Genomic DNA, 6,750 nt, shown 5'->3' with positions numbered 1-6,750 from the left:
TTTTAGAACATTGTATGCAATTTCACATAATGTTAGAATAAAGTCTGAGGAAGCACTTTTAATAATGTTCTTTCTCTGAGAAGGAGATGCATCATGCAAAAGTTTCAACAAGGACAAATTTCTTCTGATCCGTTCAAACATGTTTTTATTTGAATTTAGGAATGTAGACAACAGGTTGATCTGAAAGCAGATCCGTTCTGAGACGGAGATGATCAGGCGTCGTGGCTTTATAATCAATAAAAAGATAACCAAAAGGTTTACTCACAGCATCTTCATAACATTCCATAAAAAATTTAGTTTTCCCAGGAAACATCTGTCGTGCCATAACCATAATTTGAGACTTGTCTCTAGGATTCTTGAAAATAACAAGATAACTGGCATTTAAACTGATAGTACGGCTACTACTACCGTGAAAAAACAAATTCTGTACAAGATACAAACAGCTTAAATTCCTGTGATGTACATACTTTGTAAAAACATTCTGAACTTCAACATTATTACAAGCATCATTCATTAAATCATCAATGATCAACAAATTGTTTTTATTTACAGGCAACAATGAATCATCACATAAAGTTACCGGCAGGCCTTCAATAAAATTTACATTTCTAGATTTTAAGATATGATCATACATTGGCTGCCAACATGAATATATATACACAATGTTATCAATATTTTTTGATATTATTTTATCAGCATTTTCAATCAGCATTTTTACAAAATAGGTCTTGCCACAGTTTGAAGGACCTGACACAATAAGACTGAAAGGGTGCTGCAGCCTACAGTCAAACACCCCAATGTCCCGAACACTCATCTCAGTAACCATACGGCAGTGTAGTCAAATCAGGGAGTGACCGTCTCTTTGTGTAGACCACCTGAAAGCGCTTCCTGACTGTTTTGTTTTTCAGCTGAAGTGTCTTTTTATCTCTCACTATTGTGTCTGATTTTGTTACAATGTTTTGCGTTGTCCTATTACACCCCACAAATTCGTGGACAAGCTTTACGAGTGCATCACATGTCACAATGGAAGCATTGTGTGCACTCAGCGTCACACCCTTACACTTTAGAGCAGTCTTGTTGTGTAGAGAATGGTATGCATAACATTTTGGCCCACCGGATACAAACTCCACAATATAATCACCCCCATCGCTATCACCGTTGAGCTCGTCGGTCAAATCCCCTAAAAAGGGGCCTGTTTCGGGCATCCAGTCACCTTCCTTTGAAACAAAAATGACACTGTCTGTATCAGAGTAGAGACATCTCTCACCTAGCTTATCCATCAAATCATAAAGCATCAGACGTGCGTATGCTGTAGTCATAGCTCCTATAAAGATGTTTATGTCTTTTGTTCTACCCGTCTGTGCTTCTCTGAACCGCCACTGGACAAGTGCGACATGATCAGATAGGAATAGAAAATGTCTGACATCATACAGATCACTAAACATGTAGCGGGCAAAAACATCAGGATCTGTTACAAGTTCACTTGTGACCTGATTTTCACGCATGGAAAAGCGCCCCCAGAGAGAGTTCAAAAGAAGCTTGTTAATGCTACGCACCGCTGGGTTAACTTCAATTCGGTCGGGGTTCAAATGAATCCCCTCTCTGTCGTGATAATCCTGGATGTATTTTGCTTTTGACTCCTCGTCTTTTGCATAGCTGGGGTACCCTGACGCCTCCTGCTTCCGCTGTAGGAAGGTTTTCACGTAGTCTTTAAACAGACTGTCACTTTTGTGCTCGAAATGCCATACCTCATCTATCCTGTCTACAGTATAACCCTTTTCTACAGCTTTTAGAAGTTCAGCACTCACCCAGACACCTGAGAGAGCTCTCTCAGCAACAGAATGGCTACATTCGCTTTCCTGGTTTTCACTTTCGGCACATGTGCGACACAGAGGAAACATCAGCTTACTGTTGCAGTGATATGGCAGCACGGGGTGGTACAACCCTCTGGGAGGTTGTACAGTACACTTTATCAACCCAAAATAATTTTCCAGCGGTTCAAAATCGCGGAAGATCACTTTGGGGTGCCCTATGGGGTAGCATTTGTGGGCCTGAACAGTGGGGTACAGCGATGTGAAATCATAATAATGCACCTTTTCACCCTGAGCTGCTTTGTAGTACAGTTTGTACGCATTGGTTCGACCGCCAAACAGGGCTTTTCGAGGGTTGAGTCTTTCAGGCGCATCATAAGTTTTCAAAAAGTCCTGCAGAATTGGGTCACCTTGCTTGGCTCTCGCCCACTCACATTCCCACATAACCTTGACTTCTAGTTTATGTGTTAGTCTAAGTGATTGGATTTTTTCCTTAAACTGTCGGTGTAGAACCCCAAATGCAATGTGGTTTGAGGGGTTTTTATGGCCTTGATTAAAACATCTGGAGCAACCATGCCAAAAACAGCCTGCAAACTCATAAGCAATTCGCCTATTGTCTTGTTGACAAAAACCGTCAACATAGTATGGTCCAAACTGCTCCTCGCCATGATTCAAAGCGTGCCTAATTTCTGTTTTATTTTTGAAAGCCTCAAATTCCAGCCACTGGATGGATGCATTGGAATATGCCTTGTGTTGCCTGGTATAAGCCCCGTCATATGTCAGTGCCAGAGTGTCACGGGGGAGAAATTGTGTCTTAAACACTGCCATGCAGCATGAAGCCAATGTGGTATATCCAAAAGGATCAAGCTTGGCACCCTCCAAAAAGGTTTCACGATAAACAATGCAGGCTTTGCGCAAAATAATCACATCATTCACCCCGTAAGAATATAGTTCCCTCCGGAAATCAAACACCCCATGCCGTACTGTGTTGTACCACAGCATGAACTCTGTCCTGTCATGTACAGACATGTTGTCATATCCATAGTAATGAGGCTCTGGATAGGGGCCTATGTATTCTGAGTTTTCTGTGGTGTTGAACAGGTGAGGGAAATGGCCTTTTCTGAGGTCTTCAAAACCTAATGCTGCAGGAGTTTTTGCAAGTCTCATGGGTAGGAAACTGAACGAATCAATCCACCTCTGTCTGTAAACCGAATCAAACATGCGCACTACCCTGCTTCCTTTCATTATGATTTTAGGGGTGATACCCTGTTTGGTGAGATAGTGCAACACAATGTAGTGGTCAAATCCTGAAGCATTATGAGCAATGAATGTGTAGTCTTTGTATTTTGGTTTCCTAAACTTTTGTAGAAAGAGTTCAACACATTTTGGGCCTGAGGCTGTCCATTTCTCATTTTCAAAATCAATAGCACAGACAAAATTGGCCTCGTGGTTGTCGTTATCAGTGTGTGTCTCAAAGTCGTAAAAGACATATTTGGTCTGGGGCTCTGGCGTTTTTTTCTGGTTGTATAAAACACTGATGATCTATGTCAGACTCCATCAATGCGCCACAGTGACTACATTTGTCCTTTAGACATTTATGACCCCCCGCTTTTGATTTGCTGCTGATGCCATAAAGACGACCACAATCGTTGCAATATTTAGTGCGCTCACAAGGTCTAAAATTTTTGCTTGCAGCATCAACTACACGCTTGTGCCTGTCAAAACATTCTTTTGACCTACAGAAGCGGCTGCAATCTGCACAGCGTATGGCTGATAAACCTTGCTGTGTGCGACATTCAGCAGACAGACATACATTGCAAAAGTATTTGCATTTGTGGAATGCTGGTGCTTGGAAACCTTTGTAGCAGTAATCACACACATAGCTAGACCCCAAAAATCCGGTTTTCTTTTCTACCATGTAATAATGTTCATCGTTCAGGTAGAGCCAGGCTGTTTTGGGGTGGGGGTCTTCATGTGTTTGGAATGTCTCCAATTTTTTCGTAATGTTATTGTGATGGAATACAATAATCTTGATACCCAAATGCTGCTCAAATTTGGACACGTCTGACAACGATACCTTCTGATCCACATCAAAACCTACACCCGAATGAACCTGCAGGGCCTGCTCTTGAACCTCATTTTCATGCATGTCTGGGTTCATGTAGTGTACGAGACAAATGGAAAAGCACAAGTTATTATCCGTGTTTGGGGGTATGTAGAGATTTAATTTTTTCTTTTTTATTATATCGTCATAGGGGATGGATGCTAGTTTGCGTCTCACACCCCCACGCTTGTTGAATGCTGCCGAGACTACAATTTCAAGCTGATCATCTGACGCAATCCTGTCATTACTTTGCATCACCTGCTCAATTTCGTTCAGGAAAGCTTCAGCATTGAAGTTGTTAGATGCATTTAACAACGCACACACATCGCTGGACAATGATGGTCCTCTTAAAACTACATTTAATACGCCATCTGGCGCTGCCAAATCTGTTGAAAAGTCAACTATATCTGTTAGTCTATGTCTGAGTGTTGACAATGCAGTGCTAAGATTATCCAACGCAATATCATTCAGGTTAACACGCTGTCTTATCTCTGCACCGTTAAAATTGCTCCTCTCTGTGATATTAAACTCACGTGCTCCCCCCACCCGGTTCAAACGTGCGGCTAATTCAGGGCTGTACATTGCAGTTTTATGTTTGTGTTTATGTGATGAAGGGATGCTATCATTCTGAGGGGGTTGTCTTTGGTGTACAGAAGCACCAGTCATTTGTGCCTTTTGCAACTCCTCATCTGACTCAACAAATCCTGAGATATCATGCTTCAATATACCCATGCTATGCAAAAGATTAAGAGCCTGCACCGATGTCATATCCACCTCATCTTCCTCTAATGCATCCATTTCAATTTCAATATCAGATAGGCTGTCGATGAGAGACGATGGAGTATATTCATACCACTCCTCCTCCTCCTCCTCAACACCTGAATTTGCATCAACCATTCCATGTATTTCTTTTTCTATCTCCGATAGGCTATTGAGAGGGTCATTTTCACCATCGTTAGATACCACAACACAACGTCTGCCATGTTTTGATTTGCGAGCGCATTTGCGACCCATGTTTTAAGACAACACAAGACACCGTTTGCTAAATCAGACACAAACTTATCCACCTCCAGGAGTCTAGCACACACGCTATTCACATTTTTCTTAGCAGTAGATCCAATTTATTACTCATCATATTGAAATCTCTTTTAAGATGGCCTCTAAGTTCCAAAACCTCGCTTCTAAGCAATCCAACCTCTCTTTCCAGCTGATGTGATTTCCTAATCTGTCTGAGTGCTATGTTGGCGAGCCTAATGCTGTTGTTATTGACTACCGTTTTTGTAAAACGGCATTCCTTAATCTGGGCTCTGCTACGCCTTATCAACCCCTGTAGCTCTCTTTCTGCATAGGTGAAAGACTTATTTGTAGACAGCTGTTGTACAGGTTGATATGTATTGTTTTTCTTACTATGAGATGAGTGCTGATTTTCTTCGGTGAAAGAATTTTCGTCCCAGTCTTGTATCTGTGCCTCAGTCCAGTTTGGAATTTCTGATTCTGTGTCAGTGTTGGTAGCTGAGGTAGAGGGTCCTTCATCAGTTTCTTCCTGTGTGTCCTTTATCAGAATAGGCGCTTCTGTTGTCTCGGTTCCTTGTAAAGATGTATGCTGTATGTTGAAGATCGGGAATATTCCTGTTTGAAGTATAGAATTAGAAGAGATACTTGTCAAAATGCAAACCATAAAACAGCTCTTTTAATGTAAATATAAAAGGATAGCAACGCACCCTTTTCTGCAGTCTTCTGATTAAAACATGTCTCATTTCCAGGGTTTTGCTGTGTATCTACCGCCTGCTGGCCCTCTTTAAGTGGGGTTAAAAAATTAAGTTAAATGACAGCTTTAAACGTTTTCTTCACACAGTCACAGTCACACAACATACATATTATACAAATGTTAACTTAGATGTTAGCTTTATACCTAGGATATAGGCCCTCTCTCTTGCTCCGTTGTCTTCTAGAATGGTTCCCCCAGAGGTCCCTGTAGTGGCTATCACAGTGCACTCCTCCCCTGTTTTAGAACACTACTTATCAAATAACGCATCAGGTATATACTCTTGTACCAATTTAAAATTTAAACAATAAAATGTCATACTCACCAGATGTGTTCGCCATTTTCCAGAAGAAGTTGATGTGTTTTCAAGCAGAAAAGAACGGGTGAGCAATGCCTCAACGCAGTCTGTCTCGCAACGATATGAAGTCTGAGGTCTGAGAAAATTTCTTTACCAGTGTCCCTAGATTTATACAGAAAAACCCTCCTCAAAGTAACACCTCGATTGTTCTGGATGTCTATGCTGATTCGTATCTGCAGCTTTTATTGCCATTTATCTCACACCTCATGGGGTTCGTGAGAGACAGTGTCTCCTCCACCCCCCACGCTGGTTTTGGCGGGGGTAAATGTTCTATATTGTCTTTTTTATTTATTTTTAATGTTAAAGACTCCGTCTTGAATGTAGTTATTTACTTTTTTTTAAATAATATAATGATACGTATATAGTGAGAGAAAAACTGCAGCTTTGATGAATGTTGTTCCATACTTACTTCCAAATACCTCCGAGACAGTACCTCCCACCAACCTGGTTTTGGTGGTTAAATGTTTTTATTTTTTTTGTATCAATTCTATATTGTCTTTTTATTTTTTTTGATGTTAAAGACTCCATCTTGAATGTAGTTATTTACTTTTAAAAGAATAATATAATAATACGTAAATAGTGAGAGAAAACTGCAGCTTTAAAACACACACACACACACACACACACATACACACACACACACACACACACACACACACACACACACACACCCACACACACACACACACACACACACACACACACACACACA

Source organism: Echiichthys vipera (genome assembly GCF_963691815.1).
Source record: "Echiichthys vipera genome assembly, chromosome: 13".
NCBI lineage: Eukaryota > Metazoa > Chordata > Actinopteri > Perciformes > Trachinidae > Echiichthys > Echiichthys vipera.
The sequence above is the reverse complement of the archived record's forward strand: the minus strand, read 5'-3'. Positions refer to the sequence as shown.